The sequence below is a fragment of the Cygnus atratus genome, chromosome 1, assembly GCF_013377495.2.
Source record: "Cygnus atratus isolate AKBS03 ecotype Queensland, Australia chromosome 1, CAtr_DNAZoo_HiC_assembly, whole genome shotgun sequence".
In the NCBI taxonomy this organism is placed as follows: Eukaryota; Metazoa; Chordata; class Aves; order Anseriformes; family Anatidae; genus Cygnus; species Cygnus atratus.
This window is the reverse complement of record NC_066362.1, coordinates 205,888,152-205,909,555: the sequence shown is the minus strand read 5'-3', so window position 1 is coordinate 205,909,555 and position 21,404 is coordinate 205,888,152. Positions and strand designations below refer to the sequence as shown.

General features: G+C 42.7%; 2 long non-coding RNA genes across 2 annotated transcripts; one reads left to right on the top strand and one right to left on the bottom strand.

The window, feature by feature from the left end:
- The first annotated feature begins 9,881 nt into the window (after nucleotides 1–9,881).
- Nucleotides 9,882–20,123, top strand: LOC118254848 (uncharacterized). The gene is made up of 3 exons (XR_004780771.2): nucleotides 9,882–10,440; nucleotides 17,343–17,444; nucleotides 19,894–20,123. It is a non-coding gene; the product is annotated as an uncharacterized LOC118254848 (long non-coding RNA).
- On the bottom strand, nucleotides 10,450–15,609 carry LOC118254849 (uncharacterized). The gene is made up of 3 exons (XR_004780772.2): nucleotides 15,250–15,609; nucleotides 13,622–13,714; nucleotides 10,450–12,816 (listed from the first exon to the last, which is right to left on the bottom strand). It is a non-coding gene; the product is annotated as an uncharacterized LOC118254849 (long non-coding RNA).
- Nucleotides 20,124–21,404: the final 1,281 nt, after the last annotated feature.

Genomic DNA, 21,404 nt, shown 5'->3' with positions numbered 1-21,404 from the left:
CTTGACCCACCACCCATACAACCACAGACTGGTTTGCTATGTTTGCCATGCAGGTGTCCTCCAGGTTTTCTTTTGTAGGGAAAGCAGCACACATGGAAAAGCCAGCACACAGCCCAGCTTCACGATGGCATGGATTCAGGAAGGGGTTTGGGGCAGCCACCCAGGTGTGGGACCTGGAAAACACCCCCCGAGCAGCAGCTGCAGACACATTGAGCCATCCCCAGCAGCACAAAAGCAACAGAGGAGAGCTATCAGCAATAGTTGGGGGAGTAGGTGGGTGGGTTAAACACAAAAATGAAGAAACACAGGGAAAAAAATGTTAAGATAACTGTTTTTTTCTGTTTGTCTGTGCTTGGTGCAACAATTCCCAGAAAAAAAAAGAGTAAGAGTAGCAGAATAACACCCTTCCACAAGCCAAAATTTGATTATGACTGGAAACACAAACTTGTCTAACAGCAGCTGCTGGTTTATATGTTGGCCATAAAACACTGAGTATTATGAAACATCTAATAATATTTAGCAACTGCAGCAATCTAGTTAATTTTTTAATAGATATTTCACTTACATCCTGTTTATAAGATGTTCCTGAGCATCTGCAATATTACAAAGACATATTGTCATGACAATGTGATTAGAAGAGAGATCTGCTTGGTGTGAGGGTGATTAGAGTTTTTTTTTGGTTTAAAGAGTAGAAAATAACTGGAAACAAGATAAAGCTATGGGTGATATTAAGATAGATCTTCAGCTAGTCCAAGTTGGTCTGGGTCATTTAAAATCTAAACTCTGGTTTGCCTTTCCAGGCTCAGTTTTAATCACAATCATGTAATTTTACTACACCTTGCAATTTATTTGCCCATCTGCTTTAAGTTTTTTTGGGTTGTTTATAGTAAGTTTTATTTTTATGATATTACCCAAAAAACGTAGATCGGGTTTGGGACTGAACTGGAGTGTTTCTGAAAAAACAGGCCTTTACCCTCAGAGGTTTTGACCCAAAAAGTCTGGATGAAATTGGGTATACAAATGAAATTAGCCCGAAGCTCCCAAGTTCAGTGTTAATTTTCCATTTTATAAAGTTTTCATTAGGAAAAGTTCCCATGCAAGGATGCCCTAGGACGTATTTGTGCACAACAGAGAAATCTCATGCTGCTTGTGGGACTTGGGGTGACTGGAGCACAGCCAAGCGCTTACACAACCACTTGAAGGATTGCAGATTTACCATGTGAGCAGGAGAAAGACTCAGTTTCTTACTGACCTGATCCCTGATCAGCTTCATTGACTTATCAGATATGGTAAGGTGTAAGCCATCAACAAATTTGGCAGGGTGGGCAAAGCTCGTTGATATTTTTGGTGCTGGCACAGCTGATCTCATGGCTTCTTGCAGCAAAAGAAGAAAATACCGAGCAAGAAGAGGGTCTCAGTCCCGCGTCACCTGTACCTCTTGGTGGCTGTTTTGCAGGTGTAACATGCGGATGTGCCTTTCCAGAGCCTCTCCTCTGCAGATAAACAGGAGGCTTCTTTCCCAAAACCTTTTTGGCAGCTTCCAGCAGCTCCGACTTTTCCAGCAAAGACCCAGTGGAAAAAAATCCCGCACCCTGATCGGTTTGTACAGCAGTAGCAGTGTTTGTGATAGCAGCCAAACAACCTCTCCTCTTCTGGTGCGTAGGGGTGTGCAGGAGTGAGTCCAAAATCAATAACACTCAGAAACATAACAATTAGCACACATACATAATTAAACCTCCCTGCCTAAAATATCAGCTCAGAGCGCATATTTACCTACTCGGGCTTCCCACTAAAAATAAACAGATTCAAGTCACAAACCTACTGCGTGAGTAGGTGGGGGAAAAAACACCACAAGCGACGCATAGCACATGCAGGCTCCCTTCCCATCTCATCCTGCCTTCAGCAGGCTGGGTCGAGTTGCTGGACAATTCCTGCCAACAAATACCGGGACAGTGCATCTGCTTTGTTTCTATATTGTTATCAAATATCCATAGCTGCTGCAGCCACATTTCCATGCAAAATTATCAGGAGTTATTCTTCTTTTTTGGTTGTTTAGTGTTCTTGTTTTTTTTTTTTCTTTTTTTCGTTTTTCTTTTCTCTTTTCTTTTCTCTTTTCTTTTCTCTTTTCTTTTCTCTTTTCCTTTCCTTTCCTTTCCTTTCCTTTCCTTTCCTTTCCTTTCCTTTCCTTTCCTTTCCTTTCCTTTCCTTTCCTTTCCTTTCCTTTCCTTTCCTTTCCTTTCCTTTCCTTTCCTTTCCTTTCCTTTCCTTTCCTTTCCTTTCCTTTCCTTTCCTTTCCTTTCCTTTCCTTTCCTTTCCTTTCCCTTGATTTTTTTGTTTCCTTTTAGTATTCAGTTAGAGACAACAGGGCACCAGGTTAGGACTCAAATCCTAAGTTTATTTTCTGGCTTTGCCACTGACTCACTGGCTTTGCTGGAAACAGTTTCCACTCATGATATGTGGGGTAGCATCTCTGCCCATGCAAGTTTTTTTTTCACCCCAAGCAAAATTGCTTGAAACATGTCAGCATTGCTCCTTTGCCTCCTTGGCTGTTGGCTTTATACAGTGAAACTGAAACTCTAATTCGGCAAAAAGGAGTGTTTGCAGAGCAAAGCAGGGAAAAAGTGGAGTGCTGATGGGCCTCATCTTATTCATTCTGTTTGATGTAAGAAGCAGCAAGCTACTCAACATCTTCTGATGTCACCTCCATATTCAACCCAACTAGTTAAAAATGTTGCATTTTCTGTGAATCCTTTACCCAAAGACATAAGAAGTAGATTTGGACTCTCTCTTTCTTTTGGGGTCAAGGTTGCACAAGAACTGTCCCTACCAAACACGGTGTCAGAAGATTCTGTGCTTTTTCCCAAACCGTGCTTTGTGGCACTTCAGGAGAGGGAGGGATCGTCCAGGACAGAGATGTAGCAGAAATATCTCTGCAGCACTGACACTGGTATCCAGACTGTGAGCCTGTTTGTGATTATTTTACTACACTGGATTATGCCTGAAAGACTAGGCAGGGTTGGATATTACTTTTCACAAGATATCTGCTCATCTTCTAGAGTCTTGATACTCTACATTTTTTTTTTTATTCCACAAAGTCCTTGCACGTTTATTTTGGTCTAGAGAATAGACCATCAATTATTTTGGACCACAAACCTTCAAAGTCCTTGACATTTCATATGGACCAGCATGCACCTTTCTATTAAACTTTAAACTGAAAATATTATGAAGATGGTATAATTCCTGATCTTTTATGCATCACTGAATGTGGCTTTTTATGTCTTGAGAAACTCTGATGCAGGGCATATTCTCATGTAGGAACTTGGTTTTCATTTATTTTTTTCTTGCAAACCCTGCTTTTTGTAAGGGTAAGGCAAAGAACGCGTCCCTCGGTGATTTTTTGTGCAGGTATCCTTGTGTCCTTTCAGTGCCAATGATGGTAATAAAGGGCTGACAAGTGAAGTTTTGTGGTGCTCCGGGAGCCACAAACTTCCAGTGGTAGCATTTCTGCCAATGGAAATTGGACCCATAACCAACCATTTCCTAGGCTCCCAACCTCTTTTACAAGGTCAGGTGGATCACAGGGCCATTTGTCTTTCCAGAATTAGCCATCATCCCTTCCCACTATATTTTAATTAATTTCTCAGTATCTTTTTCCCTCAGTGTACAATTACCTTTGTAATAGCTCCCTTACTAATAAAAACATCCTAGAAGAGTTGTGCTCTTTCCAAAATGTAATTTTTCAGTTCTAGAAGACAGGGAAGGAAGAAGTGTACCTATGCAATATTTTCTTTGGTGAACTCCATAACTAGCTAATAAAATTAAATGAGCTCACATGCTTTCTTTCTTTTCTTTCCAAATTTGCCCACATAATGCTCTGCATCAGTCAGATGAGGACTACTGCCTTTCTTCTCCCATGGACCCAAGTCAGAAACCCAGCCTCACCACACCACACTGTACTTCCTACCAAAAACTGGAAGATAACAACTTTGTAAGCAGAATCTTCGTCACTTGTCTGTGAAGTCAGATCTCTGTTAGGTTCTCTGACAGGTGTACATTTCTGCTGACAACCAGCAATTGTCAACAGCAATTCTCCAGAGTGCTTACCTACCATCCCAGAATGGTCAAGCCCCCTCGACTTGCATAACACTCAGTAAGATAAAAGTTCCTCTCAGTTAATATTTTTTTTTCCCCAAAGTATTTTGGCTTTCTGGAATGCATTTGATCAATTTTACCTTGTTTGAGTGACAGTCAGAGTGACAGTCAATCCCAGAGAAATTATTTTTTCTGCAGATGCTCAGAATACTCTGAGACCACAAAAGCTTTGTTTTTACAGCTTTCAAATATAAAAATTATCATTAAAAACCTAGAAAAACAAAAAACTATATACAGAGAATGATAGTAATTTGGTCTAGTTTTTTCCTGTGTCGACAAGGTGAACACATATTCATTTCAGATGTTTTCTTGAGTAAATAGGCATCCATCCTAGCTGACAAAGACCTAAGATTTCTTTAAAGGATTCACAGCATGTTATATGTTTTCCTCTGCCTGATCTCCTTGTGCTTATCTTCTAGTTTCTCTTTCATTTGGGAAAGGGTGAGTTTAAGCTAGCTCCAGAGCCTCAGAGAGGAGGTTCGTCATAAAATGCACGAAGAGCTTGGATATGGTTTTTGTGTAAGGAGGGTGAGCAATGGGGAAATGGAACTGCCTTGTGTCAGTGGACTGATGAAGGGAATCCGGACAAAGCACCATTTCAGGAGCAATGCATGGCCAAGTTGGGTGCCCAGTTGGGCAATACAAAACCTTCCCAGGCTGGCTTCCTGGCTTTTAGGCCATGCAATGGGACGTATCACAACACATTTTGTACCACCCAAGTGCCCCTCTGGCAGAACGGGAGTCTAATTCCTGTTGGTCTTAGTAGAAACAGGAGACAAACTCCTAATGACACTCAGGAGTGTTGGGTGCAGCCTAGGTGGAATCTCAGGGTGTACCCAACCTTGGGACAGAAACCAAAAACCTCTTGCAAATTCTTCTGAGATATTTGAAAAGCTGAAGACTTGAGTTTACTTCAAAAACAACAGGAAAGTAAAGTCACATTAAGTGCAGATGATCCGTTACTTTACCTGAGTTGATTCTCTCCATGTGAACTCGGGGCCGATCACCCCAACCACAAGACCTGCTGCAGTGTACTTGGGGTCCCTCCCAGGACACACACCCAAGTTTTCTGCCTGTTTTTTGCCAAGTTTTTCCTGCCAAGTTTTCTGAGAAGAAATGTCTCCTCATTTCCAACCTGAACCTTCCCTGGAATTAGAGATCAAGCTTCGGCATCCAGTGATGAAGTCAATGTAGTCTTCTGTTGGATCCCCCATTTCATTCAGGATGTAAATTATTCTCTTTATCCCCCAAAAGATTATCAGAAACAGCATCTCTACTACCTCACAGAGCATCAGCTGGGTGCTCCAAATTGTGGCGCACAAAGTGCTGCAGTCTGTGTCTCCTGAGCAAAGGGTGTGGAGCTCTCCTCTTGTCTTGAACCTTTTGTAGTTGTTATGTCCTCTTTTCCTGAGAGATCCACAGAAGACCACTGTTACAGTCTCTCTCTTTCTCTTGCTCTCTGTCTTTTTTTTTTTTTTTTTTTTAATGAGAAGAGAGATTCTTTGTGGTTTATTTCACTTACAGCCAGAAAATAGGAAATAGACCTCTTAGTTAAAAATTAAAATGAAAATGAAAAATGCAGCATGCAGGAAAATGAGCATTGAATGAAATGTTCCAGACTAACTCTGAGAAAAGCAAACTCCTATTTCTTAATGATCTTTATTTCTTAATGATCCATGGCCCTGAGCATCTGTCCCAAAATATTCAGGCTCCAGGCTGCCAGCAAAAGAAGGACTGGAGGTTAAGGGCTTGAACTGAAGAAACTGTACTTGGCCACTAAAGGCTTTGGCTAAAGGGCTTAATGGGAGATGGATGAAGATTCATCTCAGAGAAGAAAGTGATGCCAGTAGTTTGCTCAGATGTAACATTTTCACTGGAAATTTATGGAGTTTTTTTTTTCTTTTTTTTTTTTTTTTTTTTTTTTCGGGGGGAAGCATTACTTCTTTTTACAAGTTGAAAGTTGTCCAGCAACAATCTGCTTCTGCCTTTTAGATCGATTATCAGAACTTAAGTAAAACAAAGAACCCCATAATGCAATTTGCAAGTCACATCTGCATTTTTTTAATGAAAATAATAATAACTAAAAAAAAAAAAGGTTGTCAGCTTGTCTGTAACGAAAGGAGGTGGGCTGGGACAGCTCTTAGCAAACTTTCAGCTGAGGTCTTGGCAGAATGGGAAATAAGGTAATTAATTAATTGGGTAATACAATTTCAAGCACAATGCATGATGCATAGCTCCTTTGACAAGGCTGTGTTTGTGCAAAGTGTTGTACCTCATGGTCTTTAACTAAACACAGGTGAAACGCTGAGTTTATTCATAAAGGCTGGGAATACTTCAGCTGTCATCATGGAACAGAAAGATAAACAGAAGAAATAAAGGCAACAAAGCTTTAAAAATACTCCTGGGCCTTTAGCCCATCTGGAAGTTGCTCGGCGGTTTACCAGGAACTGCAGAATGGAGGAAGAGGACCAGGAGACTGCAGCCAGCTTGAATCCACCCTGATTGAAGACATGGGTTTCCTTTCCCAAACCCCCTGACACCCCTAGGAGGGTCTCCCCTGTGATGTTACCGCTTCATGCTTATCCCAGCTTTATGCTCACCCCTATTTGCCAACAGCAGAGGGAACTTGCCCAGGAACTTTGGTGTACAAAACACCCCAATGAAACACCCCAATGGCACCTCTTGTCCCCATAAAGGTTTCGAGTCAAGGCAGAGAGGCTGAAAAATATCAAGAGGATGATTCTCTCAGCATGGTGGCTTTCATTCCCTCTCACAAAGATGCTAAGAAGGATGAAAGCTGTTTTTTTTTTTTTTTTCCTTTCTTTTTTTTTTTTCTTCTCAGGGAAATTGCCAGCCAGTGGTTTACAGCTAGAGGAGATTGACTCACCAGTATAAATAGAGTCTGAAACAAAATAATAATGCAAATAGTTGACTTGTCAGTAAGAGGGAAGTGAATTTTTGGCTCAGGCTGACTGGTAATACGTAGGTTGGAGTAATCATAAAATCTGACTGTTAATTATATTAATCAGTGTATTGGGGCAGTCAGGAAAGACCGGGCTGTGCTTCAGTGACATACATGGGGAAAAATTGCTTCAGGGCTCTTGTTAATTAGCAGAGGGATACAGTCAGTGATGTATCATAGCTCCGATCCTGCATGCCAGTGAAATTCATTAAAACCATTATCAAGTCACGTCAAATCTCAGTGCTTTGCGCTTTTGTTCCCGGAGCGGTTGTCATTCTTTCCCTCGTTCCCCCAAATTCACACCAGTACAATTACACAGGGATGAAAACTTCCGTCATAGTAAGTGTGGTGGAAAATCAGGGACAATTGGTGCCCTGACCAGTCCTCCCAGTTACCCCATGAAAAAAATGCAATCGATACAGTGTCATCCCACATATGAACGGGGGTGGCTCTGTGGATAGCAATGACTGCCTCGCTAATGACTAAGCAAATTGATTTCTTCCTCCACTTCACCGGGAACTCAGTGCCACACAAGGTTCATCGACATTTACCGAAATCTCGGTGCCCCTGGAGTTTTCTTTCCCAGAGCAATTTCAGTGTATCTGAGAACTGCTTGTAGCATTGCTGTGACTATTAACAGCCATGCTTTGGGGTTTTGTTCAATGCCATACCTAATTATCTCTTATTGCACAGTGCAGAACAAAGCTAAGAGTTACCTTTGCAGGAAGGGCTAATCCTGACCTTTGCTACCTGTCTCTTTTTTTAGCACTGTTTCATTGGCTTTCTACCTAAAGTGCTGCACAAATCTCAAGGTAAATGGAAGTCTTTGTGCCCAATTATATATGTGCATTGATTGCCTTCTTGCCAGCCCTTTAGTCCTATCTCACCGTAGTAAAGTCCCACGAGTCTTTGTCTCTGTTTACTTTTGACCAGGAACAGCAGGTGAATTGGGATTGAATAATTATTTATCCGGAAGCCTACACTGCACGGTGGTTTGTAAATGTCACAGTCTTTTAATCTGAAAGACAAATCTTATCTGGTGTGTGGGAATAAGGCATAAAAGTTGCTGGTCAACGTGATCGTTTTGTCCTTTAGCAAGTAGCCTCAGGCTCCAAAGCTGTATGTAAATCACTGGTTTTCACCACATTTACCACTTCATGTACCATTAAGTCCCCACCTTGCACATGTTGAAGTCATGAGGAGTGTGTCTGGAGGGGTATCTGCAATGGTCAGGGGCTGAACATCAGGGAACATCAGGCAACATCAGGGGCTGAAACCCTCTTGTGCAGGTCAACGGAGCCATGAATGATGGAGAAGCACGAACATACCTGAGCCAAGCACCGTCCCCGAGCTGTGATGCTTAGGCTTCACTTCACTCATCACTGCAATGCTGTTGACTGTTTTGCTGCTTGTTGCTGTGCGGGCTTGGTGGAAGAGGGTTGGAGTGGCAGAGTAGGGACTTGGCAAAACCTGGGCTTATAAAGAGCTCCAACAATGCTGGAGGGACATCCATCAGTGCTGAGGATGGGGCTTCCTATAGCACAGAGGTCTGTGGGGTTGTCTCAGCTGTAGTTAACTACAAGGACTTGCAGCTGGTGAAGGCTCAGCAGGATTTCAGCATGTCTTCACTCAATTTGTGAGATTCATTTCCGAGAAGGGCAGGATGTATTTGCCAACGCACTGCTGCCTGCGCACACGGTGAGAGTTCATCGGGAGCCTCACAAAGCCGGTCTCGGTTGGCATGGCCTCTGCAAGCAGATGTGGAGGGGGAAAAAAATATCCCCCAAACCTGCTGGTGCTGGTGCTGCTGCTGCTGTGTTCCGAGATGAATGACGCTAACACTGAAATTACAGGCGAGCAGTCAGAGAGGTATGATAAGATGTTTCCTCCAGTGGTAAGGTCCCCATTGCATAGGCTGCTTCCATTTCTTCATTTCCTCTGCTCTGGTCTGATGGTGTATTCTGCTTTCGGTCTTATCTAGCAACCTTCAGGTCTGCAGAGCTGCTTTCGTTTTAATTACATTTATCTGCGCCTAGTTTCAAACCATGGCTGAGGTCGCCTCATGTCTGTGCCTGGTGGAGCCTAGGTCCTCGTTCACAGAAAAGGGCCTGAAGTGTAATACTGCAGCTTCTCACCTGGTTAACTGCTTCTGAAGCTCATGGGGTCACAGGTGAGGCCTGGAGGGGACAAGCACTTGAGTTCTTCACTCCTAAGATCTCTAAGGGATGTTTTCAGCCTCCAGCATGGGACGGACCCACATCAGGCTTTGCTGAGAGCTCAGGTTTCTTAGGCCGCTGTTCCAAATTCAGCTGAAACTGGACATAAAGACACACAGCTGCTGTGTAGGAGTCATCTGATGGGAGAGCCTAACAGATAGGAGAATACAGAGCATTAAAAAATCAAATCATCTTGTGCAAGTGTTTGCTTTCTCCGAGTTGTTCCTCCTCAGCACACTTCCCTGGGCTGCGCTCCCACCGCTAGCCCAGAAGAGAGCAGGCCACCTAAGCCCACACTGACTCACACTTTCACCTCACATTGGCAAAGACCACAGAAAGCCAAGCCAGAGACACTTCTTGCACAAAGTCCAACCGCTTCCAGCTAGATTTTTTTCCTGCTTTTCCAGTCTTTCGTGAATTCTTCCCATTCTTCAGATTCAGTTGCTTAGGACTCATCTCATTGCTTGCGGTTCTGATGTCACTGTAACTCCCTGGAGGTGCAAGTTGTTTGCATTGCTGGTGGTGTAAAGGTGTTTGGATCTTCAGGGCTTGGTGCAGTGCTTAGTTTGATCCCTCCTCTGTCTTCCTACAAGAGCCACACCATCTCTTGGTGGTGGATGAGGAATCTCAGAAGTGTTTTAGGCCAACACTGGGTGCATGGCTTTCCAGAGAGGAAGGGGTGGAAGGCAGCCTTGGGTCTTGTTCTCTGGCTTGTAATATGCAATCACAGCACGGCTGCAGCCAAAACACAACCACAGAGCTCTGCTTGGGTTTCCTCTGTGGAGCAGAGGGCTCTCAGATACACTGGGAAAGACCACCAGATGCTTTGGAGATGATGACCAACACATCTTTCACTGACCAACTGAACTTTCACTCAATGTGCTTTTGGGGAGAGGAGCAGAGATGGGGGCTGTGGTCTCCTTAGGAGCCCTGGGGAGTTCAGAGGTGCTCTGCAAAGTGCTTCTCAGGATTACTTCGAGGTTGGGGTTGGTGTCTCCAGGCACCCACAGCCTGTCCATCAGCTCCAGCCCGCACTGGATCGGGCCCAGGATGCATGATCGCAGGTGCAACGTGCAGTGTGAGTCTTTGTATATGGGGCCGTGTTACCAAGTAAGTTTTCTTTTGAGAACAGAACTGGTTGTGCAGCGAAATCGTAGGCTTACAGGGAGGGGCAATATAAGCTGGTTATTTTTTTTTTAAACTGGACACCCCCCACCCTTTTCCTCTTGAGTTTAATTTTTACAATGGTCTGTCAGGTTTGTTGCCAAATACCAGTTCATCACTTTTTTTTTTTTTTCTTTTTGGTGAAACCTTTGCAGCTGGGGACTTTCCATGGGACAGTTTGTTTGGAAAGAGTGATGTAAATTGTAAATTACGTCTTAATATGTCTTAAAATATCTGAGCCTGGGAAAACATGTCATTTTACTAAAGATAATGCAGATGCTCAGAAGCTCAGCAGGTATGTGGTGAAAACTCACACCAGCAATGAAAGTCATGGTTATTTTTAAAACTGCTTGTTAAAAGGTATCGATGATCCTAAAAATGACATCATTAAATTTATGCATGAGATAAATTTTTTTCTTTTTAACTTCCTACTGGTAATATGACCATATAAAAGAATAATTGAGTAGAAATAAATGACAAGTAAAACCTTTTAAATGAGATTTCAATAAGCAACTGGTAAATTTGCTACATTTCTTTCAATTTATTACTCAAATACAGAAAAAAACACAGTCTGTAATCGAAAACCAACATCGTGAGCAAAACATTCTTTTGTGCAATCTGTTGCTTTTTAGGAGAGTGACAACATTGAGAGATTTGGGGTTTGTTGTCCCAGATGATCCCACTGCTTTTCTGAGTATTTCCCAACAAAAACAGACAAGATGTTAAACCAAATTCATAATGTAAATTCCTATAAGTCAGTGAAAGTTCATCAGAAATCTTGGTTAAATGACTTCTAACCAAATTAATGTTCTCTGGTTTTAAAGAAAATGGCATAAGGGATGTGTATATTTTAGTACATATTTGTTTACTCTAGACTTATTATGCAATAAAAGTAAAAACATAGTTTGCGTCTTGAAGGAATTCATGGGATTTTTACACATAGAGGATATTTAAAATGATTTATTGTTATTATTTAGAACCTCCTCAAGGGAAATGAGCCATCATCTAACTGACACTTACCTAATTTGAACAAAAGTCTCTACTGTCTTTACCACTAATTCCCTACTGAAATGCAACTGCTTGTGAGATGTAATAGTCACAAGTATTTCATAGTTCATTGCCCCAGACCTTTTAAATTCTGTAGATATGCAAGTGGAAGAAAACATAAACCACAGAATTTTCTAGACCAACATTTTAAAACCAGGTTGTCAAATTAGGCTTTTAAATCTATATTTAGACACTTGAGTTTGAAAGTATTTCAAAGGTGCTGAGCACCTCTGCTTTCCTTTGACACAGAAAAATTCTTGACACTTCTCTGAATGAGATCACATTTCTCAGAAAGCCTAAGTATGGCTGCATGCACCCAGTTTTGACTCATTTGCCTGAAAATTTCATGGTAAAACTGAGTTTCCAACACAGAGACTGTAAATAATTACTGAAGTGAACCACAATGCTATGGGGTCTTGTGAAACAAATGCATGGAAGTTGTGATCCGTTATAGAGGAATGAAGGTTTACCAAGGAATTTGACCAAAAAAAAAATGTGCCAAAAACATCTCCAGGAAAGGTAACTGATGGTAATATTGGAGAATTATATTCATTTATTTTTTAGTGTGCCAGTAACATAGAGGGTTGGCATAAAGTCTTTACAAATCATAGCAGAAGACAAGGAACACTGGAGCATCGCTCCCCATCCTGGTCTGAATTCAGCTGGGACTCAGCAAAGAACAGAGCTCGTACTAGGGTGAGGAAAAAAAACCCTTTGGGGGTCTTTGAGGTGAAAACTTTATTTCAGTTGAAGGCACCGCTCCACCATTTCAAACTTTCTGGTGGTCTCACTCCAGAGGCACTGCAAATTCCCTCATTGCTTGCAGCTCTCCATGCTGTGCCTGCTGGTACCATCCCTAGAACAAGGAATAAAACCCAGTCGCTGAGATAGGGACACCGGTACAACTCCAAGCAGTTATTCTCTTTTCTTTTGCAAGTGCAAACAACTGCCCCAGATGAACACTACTGGGGTGATGATTTTTCCCACAGGCACGTGGCCACTGTTGAAATATCCTGAGACCACCAAGCACAGACCAATGGATCATCTAGACATGACAATATGCTTTCGTTACCACCAACTTTCTCCTAAAAGCCACAGCTCGTAGCACTGGTACAGCTGGGTGTGCTTTGAGTTCAGCCCCTGGAGCTGATACCATTTGTCCCAAGTCTCAGATCCATGGGGACTTGTCAGATTTCCATTCCTCCTGCCAGGAGGAAGCACTAAGAGCAGTCCAGATGCTCCGCGGTTGTTTTGAACTCAGAAGTGTACCAGCAACTGTGAGAATAAACAGTAACACAAAAGGTAAATTCCAGGATATTTTAGGTCAGGTTTTCCAGTCGTGGTGTTTCAGCCTTCCATGCTTTGTGGAACACATTGTAGGATGTGAAATCAGTTGCATCTCCTGTAAGCCTTGTACACACAGCATGAGGCTCATCCCCCAGAGATCCCCCATAGTTTTCATTGTGGCCAACAATCTTATTGCAACAGAAAGTTGCTACACATCCTGTAGTCCACAATGTATTGACATCCTGTTGCTAAAGAGATTTAAAAATGATGAATAACAACTTCTGAGTCAGTTAAAGTAGTCAGACCTCAGACCAGAGTACCAGCTTTTTACTGTATTGTATTGTATTGTATTATAGTGTAGCATAGTATAATATAGTATAGTATAGTACTTATTTTATTTTTTTGCTAATTAAATGAATGTCATTTTTAAATGAGCTTCAGACTTTGCTGCAATAGCTAACTGGCTGTCAGGTCTTGGGCAAACCCTAGATGTGATACCTCACACAGAGCTTTAGATGTGTGCTGTGTCGCTGTCTATATATGACCCAGTCACCCATGACTCCCTTTGCAGTCAGCAGGGAGAAATAGGCACTTTTAGGCTGCAATTCATGTGATTTGTTTTAGATGTCTGCTTCCACAGGAGGTGAATCGCATCCCAGGAGTGTTGGCATCTCCCCTTAGTTATAGGGAGAGCCCAGGGTGACTCAAAACCTAATCAGGGGGAAAATTTTGGTCAGACTGATCCCAGTCCTGTTGTCTGTGCCTCTATTTCATATCTGTAAAATGGGTTTACCTGGGTCAATGTGGTCACTCGGTGGATGTCCAAGTTCCTCGAATGCAAGCGGTTACTTGTAAGTGGCAGCTGTTGTTTCTCTCTGTGAAGGACCTGGGGAGTTCAGAAGTGATGAAATACAATGTGGGATGTAATGTGTTACATACAGTTAGGCATTCGTCAATTTGTGGTAGTGCTTAAAAAGTCAGAAGAATGAAAAATGAAACTGTAGGAGCCCACATCTAAGAGATTCCAGTGGTATTTGAACTCTGGTTTCCATTGTAATCATTCCAAAATGGCTTCAAGAGAGATTTAGGAAGCCCCACTTTTTATTCTTAAACATGCAATAAACATATTCTCAGGTTTCCCCAGAGAACCTGGCCAGGGGTGTTTTGCTGCCTTTGCACTTGTTGAGAATCAGAGATGGAAATGAAGACCAAAGATTGGGCATTGGTCTATTTGCAGTTCACTAATGATAATTTAATTCCTGCAGTGTTTTCCAGAAGTTCCTGGGATCTACTTAAACAACTTAAAGCCTTTCTTCCTATGGAGTAAAACACTTTGAGGCTCGATAACACTATTTATATTGGCCAAATTTCTCTGTCACGCTAACAGATGTAAATTCAGGTTATCACAGGTAAATCCACCCCCCATCTCAATCAGGAACCTGTCCAGCTGCAAAGCAATCACTACGTCACACGGTTTTGAAACATTCCCTCCTGATATTGACTTAGTTTAGGTAGGGGAGGAAATCTTGACCTTTTTCTGCGCCCAGCAAAAATACACCTAGTCATGACACTGGAAAGGTAAAGTGAGTACAGGCTAACTCAGTGCGGAGCAGAATGTGGATGTGAAGTGCTGACTTCAGACTAAAACGATGACAAATCATTAAAAAAGGTTTAGCAGATATTTCTTATAGAGTGCCCCCCAAAAAAAGAAAAGAAAAGAAAAGAAAAGAAGAGAAGAGAGAAGAGAAAAGAAAAGGAAAAGGAAAAGGAAAAGGAAAAGGAAAAGGAAAAGGAAAAGAAAAGAAAAGAAAAGAAAAGAAAAGAAAAGAAAAGAAAAGAAAAGAAAAGAAAAGAAAAGAAAAGAAAAGAAAAGAAAAGAAAAGAAAAGAAAAAAAGACACTGAGAGATTGCTGCTTTCAGTCACTCCCCAGGAATTTCCCTTCATGCGGCATTAAATTCATGACTAAGACTTCTTTTCCGACCAGTCTGTGCTGTAATGGAGTAAATGAAAACAATCTTGACTGCGTGAAGCAATAATTGTTTGCACCACTATTATTTATTTATTTTCCCAGAACATTAAGATTATCAGATTATGACTGGAAAAAAATCATGTAAGTAAAAAGAAATAGCAGAACTATACGTACACCCAAAATATCCCCAGGCTCAGAATTGCTAACTGCTCCTGCTGAGTTGTTGGAATCAGCATGAAAAACACTCCCACATCTACAGTGTGACTGGACTGCTAATGGCAACACCATTGCTGTTGCTCGAGGAATTTTGTTTTCTTCCAGAGCTTGCTTTTAAAGCTTAGGACCTCAGGAGCCTGAGGTCCTCTCCTCCAGCCCTACAGAACAGCAAGAATGGGTCTTCATGCCCTGTTTGCTATAGTTTATCTACTCTTACCTCCATTTCAGAAAGTACCTTTGAACACTTTTCTGCAGCAGAATAGCTCACGTTATTGATGATCTAGAACTGATCTTCCAAGAGAAATCTTTATCTTTAGGTTCCAGTAGTGTTTGAAGACTTCATCTAAGGTTTTCATCTGAAGGCTTTGCTGTATGAGACAGTCTACAAACATGGACTAAACAGGCATAACTAGTAAAAGTAGTTAAAAATATCATTTTTTTTAGCAGTTAAACATAGCAAATAGATCCATTGTAGATGGGACCTGAACTTTTAGCCCCAAAAGGAAGAAGATGTAAAATATAAGATATAAGCATAACTTGAGAAGAGATCTGAAGTAAGAAAGCCAGCTTGCGTTTGATCATACCCTAAAAAATAGAAATGCATGAAGGAATATAAAGTTGGGTAAGATGGATAAAATGATTTTAAATGATTTAATGAATGACAAGAAATCTTTGCTTTGTATTTGTCAGGGTGAGAGTAAATTGCAATAATGGAAGCACAAAGATAATGAGAGCATCATACCTGTGTGGGTAGTTAGGAGGGGGACATATCGTGAATGTGTGTAACACAGAATCTGCAAAATGACGTACAGCCTGGATGGAAAAACTCAGAAAGTCTGAAGCCGAAGACAGCACTATGGGAAAACTCTGATGTCTTCCAGGCTTTCAGGTCACCCTGACCTCAGCTTTTTTACGGCCTTAAAAATGTCCATTTCCTTTAATGGAATAAAAGCCTTTTATGGCTTTTGGCCACAGTCCTGAGCTGGTGGGGAGAGGGATCGTAGCACTTGTTTGTCTGCAGAACTGCAGAGCGGGGTAGCTGGGTGGCTTGTGCTCATCACTGTGCATTGGGTACCATGCTGTACTCTGCTAGGTATACTCAGGACATCTCTTTGTGTGCTTGTTCATTGGCCTGCTCATCTGTAAAGGGTGGCTGATTAGGAGTCTTTATTTTTTATTTTTTGCAGGTTTTTGAGATTTGCTGATGCAAAATGCAGGTTCCACACTGGTGTGTGTTGTCCTCCTCCCGCTCCTGTCATGCTGCTGTCTCAGGAGGCTACAGCCTAGAGAGCATCTTATAGGCATCCCCCTTCTTCCCTGCAGGCTCTAGCAAGTGGTATCAGACCACGTAATATAAGCAGCCTTTTACACAGGTCTTAGCTCTCTTATCTAAACTAAATGGCATCCTAACATGTGGAAATTAACAACATGTGTGTTCCATGATAATGCTTACTCAGCCATTCCCAGTATGTTTTTCTAATCCGGGTTCACTAAAGGGACAAATATATCTTGTTTTATTCTCACAGCCTATGTTCTGAACAATGTACCTATCTGATGATTTAGATCAGCAGTGGCACAGGCTATAATTGAGAAGAGAAAGTTCAGAGGAAAGCCTGAGCTGTGGCGTGCTCCACAAAATCTGTGAGAAAACATCTCGTTTGCCATATTCCAGTGTATATACTGAATATTGCTTAAATGAGGAGGTCTGCAACCAGTTGCTACAATAAATACCAATTCAGAGCCAGGGCTACAATATAGGATGAATTTCCTTCATTAATAGGCTTCCTCCAATGCTCATACCAATCCCTTTAACAGGGCTGTTGCAATGAGAAAGTCTTGCCATTAGGGAGAAGTCCCCAACTCTTCCTTTTTTGCTGCCTCTTTTGTTTTCAGTCTTGAATAATAGCTCACACATTTGGTAACCACTTTGTGGAAAGGCATGATACCCAATGCCTACTTAGGTGGTCAGGTTCCTGTGTGTTCTTCTGTCACTGATGAATTTAACTCATTTTAAATGTCTACTCCTATAAAAGTTAGACCATCGACCAGGTGATGGTGATAAATGATATGATAAAGAAATACAGCTGCTAAATACAGATCCTGCACTACCTGGAGCTCCGGTTCCTTCGAACACAGGCACTGTCCCTGGATAAAGAGCTAGAAAACCAGGCACTTTGTGAGCATTTCAGCCACTCACTTTTTCCCCTGACACTAAAAAGTTTGTTGCACAATACTAAATATTAGAATTTTCATGTAGCAATGCAATAAATCGGTGTGGTATTATCTTCAGACAATAAAGTTTGAAACTTTAACTGTTCTATTTCACAGACCTAATTTGATCAATTTGGAAAAGAAGTGGAGATAGAGTCAGCAGCAAGAAATATGACAGTCGCTTTTGGCTCAAAACTACAGGAATAAACATCTAGATTGGTATGTCTGTAATTAATTAGTCACCACTTGAGCAGACCCCCAGAAGTTTTTTCTCATTGAAGTCACCAAAACACTGAGTACGTGCTCAATCTTCTGTCAAATCTAGCAAAGCAGGGAGGGACACGTTAAATCCTCCGCAATTCGAATGGAAATTAATCTCTTTGCTTACAAAAACTGGACTTTTCAAACAGGATGTGCCCCACAAACCCTGGAGTGGATGACCAGAAAATGGACAAAATAGTCCTTCCTTGCATGAGCTTCTCATTCAAAATCCCATCGCCCTTTTTCCAGTGGGAGCATCACCCACAGCCCAGAATGCACGGTCATATTTCTGTGTTAGAGAAAAGCCATTTCCTTCAGGGCATCCTCTGGGGACTGCCCAGCACAGCCAACCCACAATGGCAAGGCTGTTCCAAGAAGTTAATTCTCCGGTTACGAGACCCCCTTGGAGCGAGGTGGTGCCCTCTCACCCTGCCCAAGCATTCACATCTCTGCACAGCTCACAGCCGCATTCCAGAAGCTGCCCACAGCGTAAGCCAAATATTTATCCAGCGGTCTGGATCTTGAAATGCAGAAGATCTTAAAGGCATGATGGTTTACTGGCCTTTCCAAATTCCCAGCAAAACCGACTCCATAGACCACAGAGATGGTGTGCGTTCGCTCTGTAACACATTCAGTTACCACTCTGGACACGAGAAAAGCGCTGGATAAATATACATGACAGCCTCCTAGGAAGGAGAAGTAACTCTGAGAAGGCTTCTCTGGCCTGCTTAGTCCCATACCTTTGTCTCTGCACCCACAGCTGGTGAAGGGCCTGGGACACAAGTCCTGTGAGGAGCGGCTGAGGGAACTGGGGGGAGGTTTGGGCTGGAGAAGAGGAGGCTCAGGGCAGACCTTATTGCTCTCTGCAACTGCCTGAAAGGAAGGGGTGGGGAGCTCGAGTTCAGCCTCTGCTCACAGGTAACCAGTGATAGGACCAGAGGGAATGGCCTCAAGTTGTGCCAGGGGAGGTTCAGGTTGGAAATGAGGAGACATTTCTTCTCAGCAAGAGCGGTCAGGCATTGGGACGGGTTGCCCAGGGAGGTGGTGGAGTCCCCGTCCCTGGGGGTGTTCAAGGCAAGGCTGGACGTGGTGCCTGGGGACATGGTTTGGTGGGTGACATTGGTGGTAGGGGGGTGGTTGGAACAGATGATCTTGGAAGGTTTTTCCAACCTTAACGAGTCTCTGATTCTAAAACGCAGCTGGATCACAGTCCACTGAATGATAACTGCAGCAGGTTTAAAAAAACGCTGACATTTGAGCATCAGTAGGTAGTTAGTTCAAGCCATGTATTTTTGTCTGGATAATGGCAGCGGGAAGAAGATCAGGGTGGAAATGTCTCTCTAGGAACACAGAGCGTTTTCTTGGCTGTGTGCATGCTGCACACTCTTTCAAGATCTGTTTATTATTCGAGGCTGCCATGGAACCTTTCTACACACAAGATGCTTGAGATAAGCTCATCCCAAGACCTATGTGTCAAGGCAGCTGTGAAGGGGAGAATTTTCTGTCTTGGGAGGGCATGGTGAAAAAAAAACCATTGCAATGAATTACGCTTTTCCCTGGGAGAGAAAGGAATGCATGGAATGATTGAGCTGAGCTGTGTATAACCCAAGGCTTCGCGCCAAGGGACGGAAGATAGTTAGATCCCTTTTATAGCTTAGCCCCACCCGGCTGGAAAGACACACAGCAGAGCAGCTGAAATAGCACAGATGGAAAATGCCAGGAGTCAGAGAGTGAGGACAGGGAGCAGGGAGAGCATCTAAAGCAGTGCTTGTGAGAGGTTTGCTCCCAGGAGAAGGCAAAAGGTGCTCGAAGTTTGCACAGCAAGCACGTTTGTGCAGGCTGGGAGTCTCTGAGACGGGATACTGCCAGGACATGAAACACTTTGTGCTTCAAAGTCTCCATTTCTTCAGAGACATGAAGGCCTGGGAGAGATGAAGAGTATCAGCTGTCCCTGTTAGATGCTGATCTCTGTAGGCAAGTTAGTTTAAGGAGGGATTTGAAGATGGCTTGGAGGGAAGTCACGGAAAAGGCTATCATGATGCTTGTTCCTCATAGGGGGGCTGAAAGTGCAACAGTGAACATCATGACAGCCACCAGGGTAGTGGCAAAAAGTTGTGTGAATATCTATATGGCTGGCAGAAGGTATTTAGCTCCAAGAGCAAGTAGTGAACTGTGTGTTTCTTTGCAAGCTGTGCAAACACAAATATATTGCAGTACCTGAAGGCTTGGAGTAGTGGACTGCGTGAAAAGTCTAGCCTGCAGGACTGTATCTCCCATAACACTGAGCTGGTCATTTGACTGCCATAACTTTCCAAGTTCTTCAGGTCGCTGTGGTACTGTCTTACCTTTCTACCTATTCTCATGGCCAACCCTGCTTAATTCAGAGGATCTGTTGTTTCCTTGCCAGCACCAAGACCTTCCCAGCCAACCTGCAGTCCTTTGGTGCCCAGGTTGCAATGTTTCTGGACCACTTACCACTTCTGTGAACAGTCGAAGTGCAAGAGATTTCTACATGCTGTACAAGGGATCATCACATTCACTGCCTCATGACTGAAGACACTGACATCTTGACTTGCTCCTCTTGTCTCAGAAAACTTTTTCTGTAACCTAATAGAATAAACCCCCACTTGGATGAAATCCACAGTGCTATGAGTAGATTTATTACTATACTTAAAATTCCCATCTTACAATCTTTGTAATTAATGAACACCCGAAGAACATATTTCACACAGGCTTAGAGCAGGAAAGGCTTTAAGGATCTCAGACCATGAATCTGCTTTTCGTTTGGTGCAAGATGCATTTGAAAGGGAGTGGTTTCTTCCTTATAATCAGAAACAAATCGAGTATGAAAAATACAGTGAAGTAGAGTTCAAGGAAAAGGGGAGCAGATAAGATGAGAAATTTATATATGTGGTTAAAGCACTAGACAGAACCTCAAGGGATCAGATTGTGTTCCCAGCTCTGCCACAGACTAGTCTGTGAGCTTGCCTAAGATGCTTTGCCAGATCTGGACTAAATATATTAGTAATTGTCTGCTGCTGTCGTGGTGGGCATGGCAGGCAGAACTGCTGCTCAGCCACTGTCTAGACCTGAGGGTGCTACATTTCTGCTAGTTGGCACCAACACATTCGTATCTTCTGTAGCCAACAACTTGATCAGACTTTATGCTAAAGCTGTAAGAAGGAGCCTTAGGTTGGTCCTTTTTGGTACCTGGTGCTACAGGAAAGCCCTGAGCCTCAGCTTGATAGAGCCTACATACAGCCAGTGGCAATGTATGTGTTTGCGTAGGTCCTCCCTCACAGATCTCAGTGACACAGGATCTCAGTCTTGCTCCACTGGATATGAAGAAGACACTTGCTTTCAGTCCCCCACATATCCAAAGCTGCTATTGCTCTTCCCTAGGACACAAGCCAAAAAGCTCCTTACTGCATGGGACATGAAATGTTCTCTAAACAAAAATATTAAGCAATCAAATCTAGTGGCAAGGACACAAAGTCTGGTGCTAAAGCAGAAGGAGGAGCAGAAGATGTTCTGTGGTTAAGGCAAGTTCCCTTCTTCCAGTCTGACTGGTGGAGGAAGGTCTCTGTTCCCCTGCATTTGGAAGTCTCTTCTGTAGCAGGTTACCTCTGCAAATACTCTCTGCAGGGAGGAGGGACCTTATGCCTTGCAGTCCTCAGGATTTCATCATGTGGCAAGGGGCAGAAAAAGCTGTGGTCTACAACAGTCACCAAATTGTTTTGAAAGAGCCAGAAGTGCTCAGAAGCACACAACTGTCCAGCTCCTACTGAGTTCCATAGGATCTGACTGCTCTTATGATCTGCTCATCTTATCTGCTGCAGAATGGAGGTGATGACACATCCCTTCTTTAGTTGGTGTACATGGGATGCTCTTTGGGAATGGGGAATCTCTTACCAGATC